General features: G+C 38.0%; 1 long non-coding RNA gene across 1 annotated transcript; it reads right to left on the bottom strand.

Annotated features, from left to right (window-relative positions):
- Positions 1–12,480: 12,480 nt before the first annotated feature.
- Positions 12,481–12,993, bottom strand: LOC148200793 (uncharacterized). Its single transcript, XR_015785872.1, has 3 exons — positions 12,927–12,993; positions 12,740–12,835; positions 12,481–12,656 (listed from the first exon to the last, which is right to left on the bottom strand). It is a non-coding gene; the product is annotated as an uncharacterized LOC148200793 (long non-coding RNA).
- Between the last annotated feature and the right edge of the window lie 3,317 nt (positions 12,994–16,310).

Raw genomic sequence — 16,310 nt, 5'->3', positions numbered from 1 at the left:
GTGGTTTCTTAATTAGCTAAGACTTACAGATAGATAAAATATTTGGAGTTTAATATGCAAGACAGAAAATAAACATGTATGCATGAAGTTTTGATCAATGGCAAAAACAAAGATAAACACTTTCAATGATATTAATGTATGAATATGTTGTTGGGGGTCAATTTCATCTTATCCACTCTCATATATTTTAGGAATTCAACATTCAAATCATCATTGTTAATGCCACTCTCTAAAGTACCTTTCTAGAAGGCTTCTCCCTAATCACGAGTTCATACAATTCCTAGCATTCCTAATGATCAGTTCATAAGTGCAGGAGCTTAACGACAACCAATATCATATTGGGAGAAATTCCCCGGATCTAGACTTCCCCGTACGTGCCCGTATCGACAAAACCAATAATCATGCATCGAATGAGTTAAACAATGCAAGCATTAAGCAAAGAGGAAAAACCCTAACTAATGATGAAAAGAAAGCATAAGTCTTAATTAAAAGATGTAAAAACAGATTCCATATATGAGAGTTTCACAAGATTACATTGATTCCCCAACAAACATACAGAGTTTAGTTCACCATATTCATGGTGAACCTAGATGAATTACAATGAAAGAATGAAAGAATAAACCCTAAAAAGGTGAAGAGGAAGCCTCAGCATCCAAGATCCTCCTTCAAAGGGGTGGAAGAGAGAGTGTTTGCTTCGTTCCAGCCAAAGATACCTAACCCTAGGAAACCCTAAAGCTTAAATACCATTCGTAAATTACAAAAACTTAGGTCCAAGCCCATTAAAGTGTCGCTCAGTGGTAAATTACCGCTCAGCGGTAAGTGCGTGTCTTGTTTTCTCCCCTCAGCGGCCATTTTGCCCCTCAGCGGATCTCCCGTGAGTGCCTGAGTGCCGCTCAGCGGTAAACTGCCGCTGAGCGGTGACTTCGGCTTCTCCTTTTGCACTTTTTGATGTCTTTTTTGATTTCATCTCTCTCCTTCTTCACTTCTTTCACCAAATTCACCTTAAAACCTGCACAAAAACACTGAAATCAAGCATAAACCTGTCCAGCTCTCTTATTTCTAAAAATATGAAGAAAAGCATGATTTCAAGCTAGTTTCTAAGTATAAAGGTTGCTTTTAGTATCAATTTTAAGCATGAAAATAACAGTTTTTCAACTGTTATCACAACCCCAAACTTAGAACTTTGCTTGTCCTCAAGCAAACAAGATGTAACTCCATCTTTAAACCAATTCATATGATGGTGCACTTCATTCAAAAATCTTCTTTTCAAGATAAGTAAAAACATCAATCAAACTTATGATCAAGATTTCAATCAAGATGTGCACATGTTTTAGTGTTTCACAAAATCAGTTAATACCCAACAAATGCTCTTTTTCATGAATGATAAATCAATTAAGCATGGATGTTCATGTGCTAATGGAATATTTCCTCACTAGGTAAAGTATTTCACTCAACACACAAGTGTATAAAAGGTAATCACTCATTCACTCGTCTATCACAATGTCACCTGAATCAACTTTGCCTTTCATTTTACCACAATCAAAAACATTCACAAGCATGCATCATCACAAGGACTTTTCAATGGCTTATAATGTGGCTGGGCTAACAAGAAAATTGGTTTTTCTGGATCACAAAATCCTTGAGTTAAGAGAATCATAACAACATAATCATCTTATTCATTCCCAACTTTCTTTTGCCTTTGCATTGAGCTTTGCTTCTTTTTCTTTTCTTTTCTTTTTCTTTGCATATTCTTACTTTTTAGCTCTTAGCTCAATGCTTTTCATGTTTTCCCAACAACCCCAAACTTGAACATTTAACAATACCACACAAGATCTTCTACTTAACTCAAGGTAAAGATTTTTCAATCAAAGGTTTCAGTGTATGTTCAAGGCTAAGGGTTCAAAAGGATTGAACACAAAGTGTTCTCTTTTAGTGGGCTAATTTTTACAAATTTGGCCAATAAAAAGGTTTCAACCAAACGGCCTTGATCATATGATGCAAAACAAGCAATTGATTCAATCATAGAAAACCTGGGCAAAATCATTCATGCTTTCAAAGTAATAGCATTCAACAATAACAACTCTGGAGCTCAAAACCTCACATATAAGCTCATTCACATTTGGCATACACATCCTGCTTAATTTCACAATCACAATCATAATATCATGCATTTGTTCACAAAGCTTGTGAATCACCTGTATAAGCATTTTAATGTGCACATCATCTCAACATCAATTAATCATAAGCATCATTCAGTATTACTTATCACACAATCACAGTTAATAGCAAACCATCACAAGAAACCAGGTTTCAAATAGAGTACATCAAACCCTAATCTAAAAACAAATAATACTTACAAAATACTGGGTTGCCTCCCAGTAAGCGCTTGTTTAACGTCACGAGCCTGACCCAAACTTTCAAGGATCAACCAACAACATCATTTTGGAAAATTGTTGCACCTCTCCCCCTAGATAAGGTTTGAGACGTTGACCATTCACCACCCAACTTCTCTGTGGATCAGCAGCAACTGGATTATATATTTCAATTGCTCCATGCGGATGCACTTCTTTTATCACATATGGTCCTGACCATTTTGACTTCAGCTTCCCAGGAAATATCTTCAATCTTGAATTGAACAATAATACCTGTTGTCCTGGATTGAAAACTCTATTCACCAACTTTCTGTCATGATAAAATTTAATTTTGTCTTTGTAAGCCTTGGATGAATCATATGCATGTAATCGCATTTCTTCAAGCTCCAAAATCTGCCGTCTGCGTGTGCATTGAGTTTCATAAGGATCAAAATTCAAGAATTTCAAAGCCCATAATGCTTTATGCTCCAATTCTACTGGCAAATGGCATGCTTTCCCATAGACTAATTGAAATGGTGATAATCCCATAGACGTCTTCATTGCTGTCCTATAAGCCCAAAGAGCATCATCCAATTTGAGAGACCAATCCTTTCTTGATGAAGTCACTGTTTTTTCCAGGATCCTTTTTATCTCCCTGTTAGATACCTCAGCTTGTCCATTGGTTTGTGGATGATAAGGTGCAGCTACCTTATGTTTTACTCCATAGTGTTTGAGTACTTTCTCTAGCTGATAATTGCAAAAATGAGACCCTCCATCACTGATCAACACTCTTGGAGTGCCAAAACGTGAGAATATCTGCCTCTTCAGGAATTTAATTACCGTGCTAGCATCATTTTTAGGACAAGCTAATGCTTCCACCCATTTACTCACATAATCCACTACTACCAGAATGTATTCATTGTTGAAAGATGGAGGGAAGGGTCCAACAAAGTCAATACCCCAACAATCAAAAACCTCAACCTCTAAAATACCTTGTAGAGGCATCTCATGACGTTTAGTGATTGTCCCTGCTCTTTGACATTTGTCACAATTTCTAGCATGATTATGAGCATCTTTAAACAAAGTTGGCCAATAAAATCCTGATTGAAGGACTTTTGCTACTGTTCTTTCTCCATTAAAATGTCCTCCATAAGGTGAATCATGACAATGCTAGAGAATTCCTTCTGCTTCTTCATTTGTAACACATCTCCTCAGAAGATTATCTGCTCCAATTTTGAACAAATAAGGATCATCCCAAACAAACTGCTTGGCATCATGCAAAAATTTCTTTCTTTGTTGCCAAGTTAAGTCTTCCGGCATGACCCTTGCAGCTTTGAAATTAGCCATATCAGCAAACCAGGGTCTCTGCTGAATATACATGAGTGATTCATCTGAAAAAGATTCCTAGATTTCAGACTCCTTGCTAGTGACCTCATTGTTGACTAACCGTGACAAATGATCAGCAATTAAGTTTTCACTTCCTTTCTTATCACGGATGTCTACATCAAATTCTTGCAATAGTAATACCCATCTAATCAGACGTGGCTTAGAATCTGGTTTTGTCAACAAATATTTGATAGCTGCATGATCTGTATAGACAGTCACCTTGGACCCAATAAGATAAGGTCTAAATTTCTCTAGAGCATACACAATAGCAAGAAATTCTTTCTCGGTTGTAGCATAATTCAATTGAGCATCATTCAGAACCTTGCTAGCATAATAAATTGGATGAAACTTTTGTTCTTTCCGCTGGCCAAGGACAACTCCTATTGCATAATCACTTGCATCACACATTAATTCAAAGTTTTGATTCCAATCTGGCGCTACAATTACTGGAGCTGACACTAACTTCTTCTTCAATATGTCAAAAGCTTTCAGACAGTCTTCATTCATCACAAAAGGCGCATCCTTCATCAAAAGATTACTCAATGGTTTAGCAATTTTCGAGAAATCCTTGATGAATCTTCTATAAAACCCAGCATGACCAAGAAAACTTCTAATCCCCTTTACATTTGTTGGTGGAGGTAGTTTCTCAATGACTTCTACTTTAGCTTTGTCTACCTCAATTCCTTTAGCAGAGATTTTATGCCCCAATACAATTCCTTCAGTTACCATGAAATGACATTTCTCCCAATTCAAAACAAGATTTGTCTGAACACATCTTTTGAGGACAATATTCAAATTAGCTAAACATCTTTGGAAAGAATTTCCAAAAACTGAGAAATCATCCATGAATACTTCAATGCATTTTTCTAAGAGATCCGCAAAGATTGCCTGCATACACCTCTGAAACGTAGCTGGAGCATTACATAATCCAAAAGGCATCTTTCTATACGCAAAGATACCAAAAGGACAAGTAAAAGCCGTCTTCTCCTGGTCTTTTGGATCCACCACAATTTGATTATATCCAGAATATCCATCTAGAAAACAATAGAACTCCTGCCCTGATAACCCTTCTAGCATCTGATCCATGAAAGGAAGAGGAAAATGATCTTTCCTAGTAGCTTTATTCAGCTTCCTGTAATCAATGCACATACGCCAACCAGTAACTGTCCGAGTAGGAATAAGTTCATTCTTATCATTATAGATTACTGTGTTAGAATCGCTGCAGCGGAATTGTTAGCGTGGAATAACAAACCAAAAGGGTTTTTAATACGAACGTGTGCCTTTTAATTTCTACTCAATTAAACTTACCAAGCAAATAATAGAGACAAATAAAGAGAGTAAGGTTGAGAGAAATTTGCACAGATGATTTTATCCTGGTTCGGATCTTACCAATCCTACGTCCAGTCGCTTATCTCAAACAAGATAAACCTTTTTCACTAACACAAAACAATTACAAATTACAATCACAAAGAAACACAATTTGTAAAAGTTTAGAAACCACCTCTCTTGATACCACAAGAGATGAACCTACACCTCCTTTGAGTCTTCACAAAGGATGAACACCTCCTCCGAATACTTCACGAATGATGATTCTCTTCCGAACACCTCCTTAGACACACCAAGGATGAACCGGCTATTTCCTTTGTCACCGTAGCAGCACTTCACCAGCTCCACAGACAAGAGTTTCACAAGCCGAATAAGAGCACACAAGTCTCAATGATTTATGAGTACTAGAGCACAAGGGAAGAGTTATTTTTGAGATAAAGAGTGAGCCATTTTATAGACTCAGCCTAATACCCTTCCATTCTTCGAAAACGGGCCATCTAACGCATTTAATCGATTAACATAAATATTAATCGATTAATAATGAGTACAACGGCTAGTTTTTCAAATCTAAAACCCCCAACGGCTAGTTTTTCAAATCTGAAACCTCCAACGGCTAGTGTTAATTGATTATTCTCAGGAATAATCGATTAACTAAATAAATCAATATATAAATTACAAGAATCAACCCTAATACATATTTGAGCACTATTACATCAACTTTGATTATTATAAAAGCTTTATAAAATACAGAGATCTTCAATTTGTCTTTATGGATCTTGACTTGTGCAAATCTGTTCATCATCAAAACTTCATCTTTGATTTTTGCTAACATACTGTCATCCCACCTTTCTTTGGAACCACCTGTACTGGACTCACCCATTCACTGTCAGAGATTGGATAGATGATACCAGCTTCTAGCAGTTTCAACACTTCTTTTCTGACCACCTCCTTCATGACAGGATTTAACCTTCTCTGTGGTTGAGCACTTGGTTTATAATCTTCTTCCATAAAAATTTTGTGCATGCAGTAAGTTGGGCTAATACCTTTAAGATCTGATATTGACCACCCAATTGCTTCTTTGTTGGCTTTCAGAATTTCTATCAATTGCTCTTCTTCTTGTAGAGATAAAGAGTTATTGATAATGACTGGCTTTGTTCCATCTTCTTCTAGAAACACATATTTCAGATGTGATGGCAATCTTTTTAATTCTGGTGTCTGTGTTTTGACTGTTTCTTCCTTATCAATTATTTCGAATATTGGATCTTCCTCTGGACTCTTTTTCAATGTTTCCAAGTCCATCAGACATTCATCAATCAATTTCTCTTCTTCTTCATCTAAATCTTCACATGCATCAATGAGAGTTTTTTCCAATGGAGAAATATTTCGCAACATCCTTTCTTGCAACATATAGACTTCATCAAGTTCATCAAATTGAAAACATGCTTTGTCATCATTTGGATATGTCATGGCCTTGGATACGTCAAAAGTGACTTCTTCATCATCAACTCTCAATTTAAGCTTACCATTCTCTACATCAATCAAAACTCTAGCAGTCTTCATAAAAGGTCTCCCAAGAATGAGAGGAACATCACTAGTTCCTTCCATCTCCATCACAATAAAATCCACTGGGAATACAAATTTGTCAACCTTCACTAGAACATCTTCAACCACTCCATATGGATATTTAAGAGACCTGTCCGCCAATTGAAGAGCCATTCTGGTTGGTTTAATTTCCAGCCCCTGAATTGTTCTGCACATGGATAACGGCATTAGATTAATGCTAGCCCCCAAATCAATCAATGCTCTTCCAACTTTCACATCTCCTATGGTGCATGGAATAGTGAAGCTTCCTGGATCTTTAAGTTTAGGAGGTAGTTTCTGTATGATTGCACTGCAGTTACCCTGTATATTGATAGTTTCCTTCTCAATGTACTTGTGTTTCTTTGTGAGGAGTTCCTTCAAAAACTTTGCATATGCTGGCATCTGTTGCAATGCTTCAGAGAATGGTATAGTGATCTCCAACTTCTTAAACAATTCCATGAATCTTTCCAACTGCTTTTCTTTCTCCTTCCTTGAATAACTCTTTGGATAAGGAAGTGGCTTTTCATACTCTTTTTCTTTCTGTCTCTCCTCTTTCTCTTCTCTCTCTTTTTTTTCTCTCCTCTCCTCTTCTTCTTTTTTCTTTTTCTCTCTCTCAACTCTTTCTTTCCACTCACATGTTTCTTTTTCACTCTCACTCTCATTTTCTTTCTCCTCTCTTTCTTTTTGTCTCTCCTCTAACACTCTACCACTTCTAGTCACAACAGTTTTACACTCCTTTCCAAGATTATCATGTTTCATCTCGTCAACTATTTTCTCAACATAAACCTCCATATTTTTAAATGCAGCATCCACATTATGACAATAAGACGCATTCGTCTTCAATAATCTTTGGAAAGTCTCTTCAAGCTTTGTTGTTTTCTCAACTGGAGTAAATTGCATCTGCCATTTTTGTTGTTGCACTTGAACCATTGAGACCTGTTGTATTTCCTGTGGTATTTGAGAAAGTTTCATAGTTACTTCTTCAAGCTGTTGAGAGATAATTCTATTTTGAATAAGCAAAGCCTCATTTGATTGTAACAACTCCTTCTGACTAAGATCTCCTTTTTCAATGTTGAATTCGTTGTCACTAGTAGCCATATTTTCAATAATTTCAGTTGCTTCCTCTGAAGTTTTCCATTTAATGTTTCCTTCTGCTGAGGCATGAAGCATCATCTTAGTTTGTGAACCAAGACCTCCAAGGAAAGTTAGGACTACTTCTTCTTCTTTGAAGCCATGTGTGGGTGTTTTTCTTAGTAGACTTTTGTATCTATCCCATGCATGCCCCAGTGATTCTTCCATGCCCTGCTTAAATGAAGATATCTCTTGCTTGCCTTTTGTCACCTTTGATTGTGGAAAGTACTTGTTCAAAAACTTTGTTACCACTGCTTCCCACTCTGTGAAACTTCCTTCTGGAAAAGAATTCAACCAAAGCTTAGCATTGCCTCCCAATGAGAAAGGAAACAAACTAAGTTTGATCGCTTCGTCTGGCACCCCATTGATTTTGACTGTGTTGCAAATTTCATTAAATGTAGTAAGGTGCTCATATGGGCTTTCATGAGATAACCCATTAAATTGATTGCTCTTTACCAGTTGGATTAGTGCTGGTTTGACCTCCATGTTAGCTGCATTGACTCTAGGTCTAGCTATGCTGTTAAAGTGCTGAGGTCCAGCTATATTGGTGTAATCAGCAAGAGTTCTTCTGATATTATTGTTCTCCATATTTTCTGTGCTATTGTCAGAACCCTGTGGTGATGGTTGCAACAGAGTTTCCGGAGGAGGGAAAAGTTCTCTAGATGTTCTGATTCTTCTCCTCCGTCTACTGTCTTCTAATCCTTCAAGTAGAGGTTCTGTCGTTTTCTTGCTCCTAGTTCGAATTGCCTCCTGCATACACAAGAACACAAAACCCTAGAAAAGATTTGGTTAGCACAAAAAGATATAAGAGAAGATATAAGGTTCAGAAAATAAAAAACAGAAAACAGAAAAACAGAAAACAGAAAAAATAAAATAAAATAAAATCAAATAAAATACAAACAGAAAAACAGAAAACAGAAAAATAAAATAAAAAAAATTCGAAATTTAAATTAAAAATAAAAAATAAGTCAAAGATAATCAATAATCACACAAATTAACCAGTTAAACCACGAGTCCCCGGCAACGGCGCCAAAAACTTGATGGACAAATTTATGAACACCAAAATATGATGTCACAAACTTGTTTTTCAATCGGCAAGTATGACCGAATCGTTCAAGTAATAAACTTGGTAAGACCAAGTATCGTTCTTCCCAAAGGACTCACGGCCTAGTTTAGTTATGTGGTTTCTTAATTAGCTAAGACTTGCAGATAGATAAAATATTTGGAGTTTAATATGCAAGACAGAAAATAAACATGTATGCATGAAGTTTTGATCAATGGCAAAAACAAAGATAAACACTTTCAATGATATTAATGTATGAATATGTTGTTGGGGGTCAATTTCATCTTATCCACTCTCATATATTTTAGGAATTCAACATTCAAATCATCATTGTTAATGCCACTCTCTAAAGTACCTTTCTAGAAGGCTTCTCCCTAATCACGAGTTCATACAATTCCTAGCATTCCTAATGATCAGTTCATAAGTGCAGGAGCTTAACGACAACCAATATCATATTGGGAGAAATTCCCTGGATCTAGACTTCCCCGTACGTGCCCGTATCGACAAAACCAATAATCATGCATCGAATGAGTTAAACAATGCAAGCATTAAGCAAAGAGGAAAAACCCTAACTAATGATGAAAAGAAAGCATAAGTCTTAATTAAAAGATGTAAAAACAGATTCCATATATGAGAGTTTCACAAGATTACATTGATTCCCCAACAAACATACAGAGTTTAGTTCACCATATTCATGGTGAACCTAGATGAATTACAATGAAAGAATGAAAGAATAAACCCTAAAAAGGTGAAGAGGAAGCCTCAGCATCCAAGATCCTCCTTCAAAGGGGTGGAAGAGAGAGTGTTTGCTTCGTTCCAGCCAAAGATACCTAACCCTAGGAAACCCTAAAGCTTAAATACCATTCGTAAATTACAAAAACTTAGGTCCAAGCCCATTAAAGTGCCGCTCAGCGGTAAATTACCGCTCTGCGGTAAGTGCGTGTCTTGTTTTCTCCCCTCAGCGGCCATTTTGCCCCTCAGCGGATCTCCCGTGAGTGCCTGAGTGCCGCTGAGCGGTGACTTCGGCTTCTCCTTTTGCACTTTTTGATGTCTTTTCTGATTTCATCTCTGTCCTTCTTCACTTCTTTCACCAAATTCACCTTAAAACCTGCACAAAGACTGAAATCAAGCATAAACCTGTCCAGCTCTCTTATTTCTAAAAATATGAAGAAAAGCATGATTTCAAGCTAGTTTCTAAGTATAAAGGTTGCTTTTAGTATCAATTTTAAGCATGAAAATAACAGTTTTTCAACTGTTATCACTGGACTACTTCCTCTTTTCAGGTACACACCTCCCAGACGCTGCTGTACTGTTGGGCCGTGTGTACCCCCGTGCTTCCCATTCTTCTGCTGGATCTCTTCCAATGAGCGTGCTCCTGCTACTGGACCGAGAAGCATCTTCTCCTAGTTACTGCTTGCTGGATGGGAGCTGCCCCTTGGATGCTGGACCGCTTCTTTGCTGGACACAAGGCTGCTGGGACGTGGTGGACGTGTCCTGCACCGAGAGGAAGCTCCTGGACGCGTGGATTGCACCCCTTTTCTCTCAAGCACCACGTCTTCAAATCTTCAATTCCCTTCAGTCCGTGAAGCACTTCTGCTGGACTGTGTTAAGCTGCTGGATGGACGCCCACCTCACGTGCTTCTTACTTTTTGCCACCTCTTTCTTGCTGGACTTATTTCTTTTCTGCTTCTTCTGGACGCGCAATGATGGAGGCCATGAACTTCCAATTGCTGCTACGTGGCTCCTCCAAATTACTGTGCACACCCCTGCCTTGCTTCCGTGATCTCACTACCCCCACATGCTTCAGCCACACACATCTCTCTGCTGGACCGTGGACTTGGGCGTGCTGCTTCTTGCTTTTTGGGGGTGGCTGCATGTTGGACCATCTTTGGACGTTGGTGTTGCTTGTTGCTCCAGCCGTGAGCTCTCCCAAGCTAAATAAAACCCAAGGACACCCTCAGCTGCTTCCCAATCACGTGCTTGCTTCTCATTTCCCTGCTGGACGTGCTTAACTCTCTTCCAAGTTATTCTACCAGTGCTTATGTTGGGTGCATATACATAGCTGGACCGAGAACTTTCTTCAAAGCTGTTGGGTGCTGATGAGAGGGTCGCACCTCCCAACAAAAGTTGTGCATAAAAGAATGCAGTATAGTACTAGGAAGTGACTCCTAGGTCGTCTCTCAAGGACCAATTTGGGTTCAGTCTCGGATCAAACACATAGTGGGGGGGGGGGGGGGTTGAAAGTGTTTTTGTGATTCGAAATGAACTAAATTAAAACTGGAAATTAAATACAGCCAAACATTAGTGAAAACATTGAAATAAATAAACAAAGCATAAAGACCGCACGACCCTACGGATGACCGAAGTTCGAACCGTCTCTAAGCAAGTACGGAAATTTAAAATACAGGAAAACAAAGAAACTGAAAAGAATAGACAACATAGTAAACGAAAACAGTAAACTAAATTATCCTAAAGCAAGATGTGGGAATTAATTAAAAATGCAACAAATAATAAGCACTTAAACTTTTGACAAATTCGGAAATTCAGCAAGTAAATCAAGCATTTACATGTACTTAGAACCATGAGTATTTTTCTCCATAACAACAAAATGCTCCATGCTTAGAAAGAAAAAAAACAAAGTCTTTGTGCAGCCCCTGGACGTGACAACTCACCACCCCTTCCATGCAAAATCATGACACCTACTCCTATTTAGCCACTTAGAATAATGCTGTTACGTGAATAAATTTAACACTTCTACTTTCTATGCCAAAAGGCACATTCTCCATAAATTATATCCACTTCTTCTCTCTAAAGGCATGACCATGCTACTGTCACATCCAAATGAATGCCCCACCGTTTCTTTATTAATTAAACAACACTTTAAAATGAAATGCTAAAGTCTTCTAGCCACACATCTCCATCACGTGCAAGCATAAAGTGAAGAAGCCAAAACCAAACGCTCTCATGGACGTGACTGCCTTCTCCAATTCAATAAATTGAGATTCCCATCCATGCAGCAGCAGAATTCGCGCTGGTTGAAGACCCCTCTCCAAGTGCCGTCCACCTTCACTTCTCAATCATCTAAGAAACCAAAACAAATAGAAACTTACGGCTGAAAATGCAATCACTAGTGCAGCGAGGGGCTTTTACCGCGGTTGATTTTCACTATACGTCGCGGTTCTTGAACCGCGGCATATTCAGCCGCGGTAGTAAGTCAGACACTTTATGCCGCGGTCATAACCGCGGTATATAGTCTGCGCAATATGCCGCGGTTGTCTAGGGAACCGCTGCCTAAATTCATTTTTTTTAAAAAAAATTCAAAAAAAATAATTAAAAAATGCACTATATGCCGCGGTTCGCGGTTGAACCGCGGCATATAGGCCGACAAATATGCCGCGGTTAGTGTCAAAACCGCGGCCATATGTCTCGTTTTTAAAAAAAAAACGAAGCACTATATGCCGCGGTTGTGGTTAGAACCGCGGCATATAGGGGGAATATGCCGCGGTTGTGGTTAGAACCGCGGCATATTCCCCTGCAGTTTTTTAAAATTGCAGGTCTGTTTTTGTGATATCCACTACCACAAAAACAGACCTGCATATAAAAACATTTACAGAAATGCAATTTCAACATAACAAACACATGTTCAAATGTATTTCAACATCAAATAAAGTAGAGAGTCTAAGAAATCAAAAGCTAATCAAATGCATTGTTTAAATCTAAATCTAAGAGCTATTGTATAATCTAACTATATACTTCGCAGCAGCGTTCCTAATGAATAGTAGGGACTTCTCAGGAACTGGTGTAGTAGTCTTGAATCTCTGCAAAAGACAATTCATTTTAATTAGTGTATATGAATTCAACATTTGTTAAAAAATCAAAATTTGTTAAAGTTAAATATTACCGTTTCCCAGCTTCTTGTGATGTGAGAACGAACAATATGGGTCATCCAATACATTACATAGTATCCACACTCATATGACCCATTTTGTCTGTTACACTACAATATATCATCACAGTTGATAATAGTTAGTGAATAACATTTGTTATAAAACAATTATAACAAAGTATGACTTTAGCATATGTCAAACCTTGAGAGAAATCCAAGCAATCTTTCTACTCTTAGCAATTGATCTCCCGTCCATCATCATACTTGCTGGAATAGAACTGTATATAAAAAAATGTTTTAGCATTCAGTTATATAACAAAGAAAGTCCAAACATTGAGGTTCTTACCAATCAATTGCTTGTCTGAGTTGTGTGGGAGGAGGCCTGTGCAATGAGCAGAACCACAAAGCATAGTTGTCTTGCACAGACATAACAAGAAGTTGCCAATGGCGCCTGAAATTCATAATAACGTAACTATTAAATATTAAAATCACATATGGAACATTATTATGTTAACAAAGTTCACTTACCCGGATATATAAGGCAAAAAGTATATTTTCTTGCCCCTTCCAAAACTTCTTATCAGACTCATGTTGATATGGTCAAAATCATTTGATTCATGAATTTCTTGGGGATCAATGAATCCATAATCATCAGAACGCCCCAACTTATTAGCGACCCCAAACATATACCTGAAATCAAAAATTAACTTTGATATAAGGATACTTGATATATAAATCAATTTTATATATAAATAATTGGTCATAGACTTACATCGTCCATAGTTGAATAATTGAAATATTCAACTCTTGTGTTCCCGACGCAAGCTCACGGACATCTTGGCTATTAAGGTATATTGGGACCTCAGAGCCATGCCCAAATACATTAGCATCATACTGAACCTCCAAAGGCTTATCATCAAGGATGTCAGCAAGTAGATGCAATGAAGAAAGAGGGTCATCCTCAGATAGAGGAATCTTCTGTTGTTCCTGCGTCTGTTGTTACATGAAAAGATAAGATAAGTTTTGAAATCAAAAACCTTTAAAATTGAGAAGTGTAAAGAAGAATTTCATACCGAGGGGTCAGAAACTGGTTTAACCAAAAATTTAGGCCAAGTGATAAACGACTTATATGCTTGTTCCACAGTGAAAATCTCTTCCGTGGACAGTGGAACCGAGGCATCTGGCATGATCATTTCATCCACTGAGACCTTCACCTCATCCTCTAATAGTTGCATACCATGACATACAGTCGCTGACCTAAACTCTGTTCCACGAGCTACCAGCACCATCTGATCTTCTTCTAAAATGTATAGCAGACATGGACTACCATCGTCCATGTCATCCTCTGGGATGGCTGATGCGGAACAACTTCCTTTGCCGCTTCTCCCTGTCAGAGTAAATGTTAGATTATACAAGAGATAGAAATAATTGCACATAAATGTTTATTAAGTTTACCTGTGGGAGGGGGAGGGACCACATGTTCCTCTATAGGAGACTGCATCGGGCGCATGCTCTGAAACTGCTCCTGGTAGAGCATCTGGAATTCAGCCCTCACCTCGGCCCTGATCTCCTGCATAAGGTCTTGTCGGACCTTTTTTGTGATCTCTTCTGTCATCCTTTGTGTATCGCTGTACGAATATGAAGGCTGACGAGAAGAGCTCCCAAAATAATCCGTAATTCCTACTCCAGGACCTGCAGCACGTACACGTCCAGGGTGCTCAGGTCGTCCAATTGCAGCAGCAAGAATATCCTGGCGACCCTCTGGAGTGAATTGGCCTTGGGAGCTCTGCTCAACCAAGGCGTCCTGTAACATTACAAAACACCATTATCAGTTAAATAGTTTAATGTAGTATGTATAATGACAATATTTATTATTTTAGAACAGTGATAACTTACAATTTTTTCAGAAATCTCTCGTGCTGAGTCGGAAGAGTAGGTGCCCGATGGTCGCATACGGGCCAACTTCCATTTCTCGTGTCTAGACGGTGGAGAAGGAGGCTGAGGAGGGCTACCACTCTGAGATGGTGGTATAGCATCTGCCTTTTGCTTGAGGATTTTCTCCTCAAGCTTCCTATACCCACCACGAGATAATAGGTGGGGGTTTTTGTTCTTAGCACTTGTTCCTTGTGCTTTGCTTCTAATTGCCTGTCACATACACATTAATTAATGAGTTCATATGATATATATTTGTTAATGAGGAATTAAATAATATGAACTACACTAACCTGCCATTCCTCTGACATCCGACTCTCTTTAAAAACCCGCCAAGTCTCCTCATCAATGGACTTATATGCATTACATGGAGTTTTATGTTTAAGGTGTCCAAAGATGTACCTTGATGTCAACTTGCTTTTAAAGTTTCTGAAATTTTCTGCAACAGTTGACAAACACTTATTTCTAAGTGTTGGGACATTTGGAATGTCAAAATGTCATCTGAAAAAAACATAATAAAGTTGTATTAGTACAAAATTATCAATATAAACAAATTATAATTCAAATGCTATTAACTAACTTACCAATATATCTTGCCAAATAATGTTCCGATCACCCTCGGACACATGATCAAAAGATGGAATGAGAATACTAATCTTATCACGTGCCACTACTCCAAGGTATGATCGGAAGTCATCTGCATTGGGGCCAGTTGCCACACCCGTGGTGACATTCACATTCACCGGAGTTCTTTCACCACTATTTTTCCTGATTAATAGTTGTTTCATCCTAGTGGGTCCTCTAGTGGATCTGGGTGGGGGAGCCTCATCCCCTGAAGAATGTGGATGATCAGCCATATATCTGTCAAAATAAATAACAACATTAAATTTTCTTTCAAGACTTATGTAATATCATATAAATTAACAAAACATGTAATAGTATCCAAATTGAAAATTCATACATAAAGATATGGATTCATGATACAAAAGCAGGATCTGATGGAGCAGGGAAGGAAGTTCACACCTAACAATTCATCATATGTATATTCCCTCATCATGATCTGACCGAATTGCATGTACATCATCGTCAACTACAGATTGGTCATCCAACTTTGTTGTAGTTTGAAATGAATGGTTGTCAGCAATATCAATATTAATTAGATTGTCTTCGTTAACTTCAATTTGTTTTTGCCTTGAAGAGCAACATACCAATGGTCAGACGAAGGATCTTTGACATAAAAAACTTGAGATGGTTGATGTACCATGATAAACGGTTCGTCTCGATAACCCACCTTGCGAAAATCAACCAGTGTCATACCCGAGTCATCTATTTTCACACCACTCTTATTGTCAAACCACTTACACTTGAACAATGGAACGGAAAACTTGGTGTAATCAACCTCCCATATCTCTTCTATTATACCATAATATCTCATTGATCCAAGTACAGGAGATTGATCTTTTGATGTGGAAAATTGAAGTGACTCAGCTTCTAAACTGACTCCACTATTTTGTACTGTGCTTTTATCATCCAAAGTCTTCGTATAGAATGTGCAATTATTGACTTCATAACCTGTACAACACACGACATCAAACTTCAAACCATTTGCAAGCCACAATAAAGTTTCAGAAGAATGTGGCTCTTTGTCAATTTC

This window comes from Vigna umbellata, chromosome 4 (genome assembly GCF_029865625.1).
Source record: "Vigna umbellata cultivar VRB3 chromosome 4, Vumbellata_1.0, whole genome shotgun sequence".
NCBI classification, from domain to species: domain Eukaryota; kingdom Viridiplantae; phylum Streptophyta; class Magnoliopsida; order Fabales; family Fabaceae; genus Vigna; species Vigna umbellata.
The sequence above is the reverse complement of the archived record's forward strand: the minus strand, read 5'-3'. Positions and strand labels throughout refer to the sequence as shown.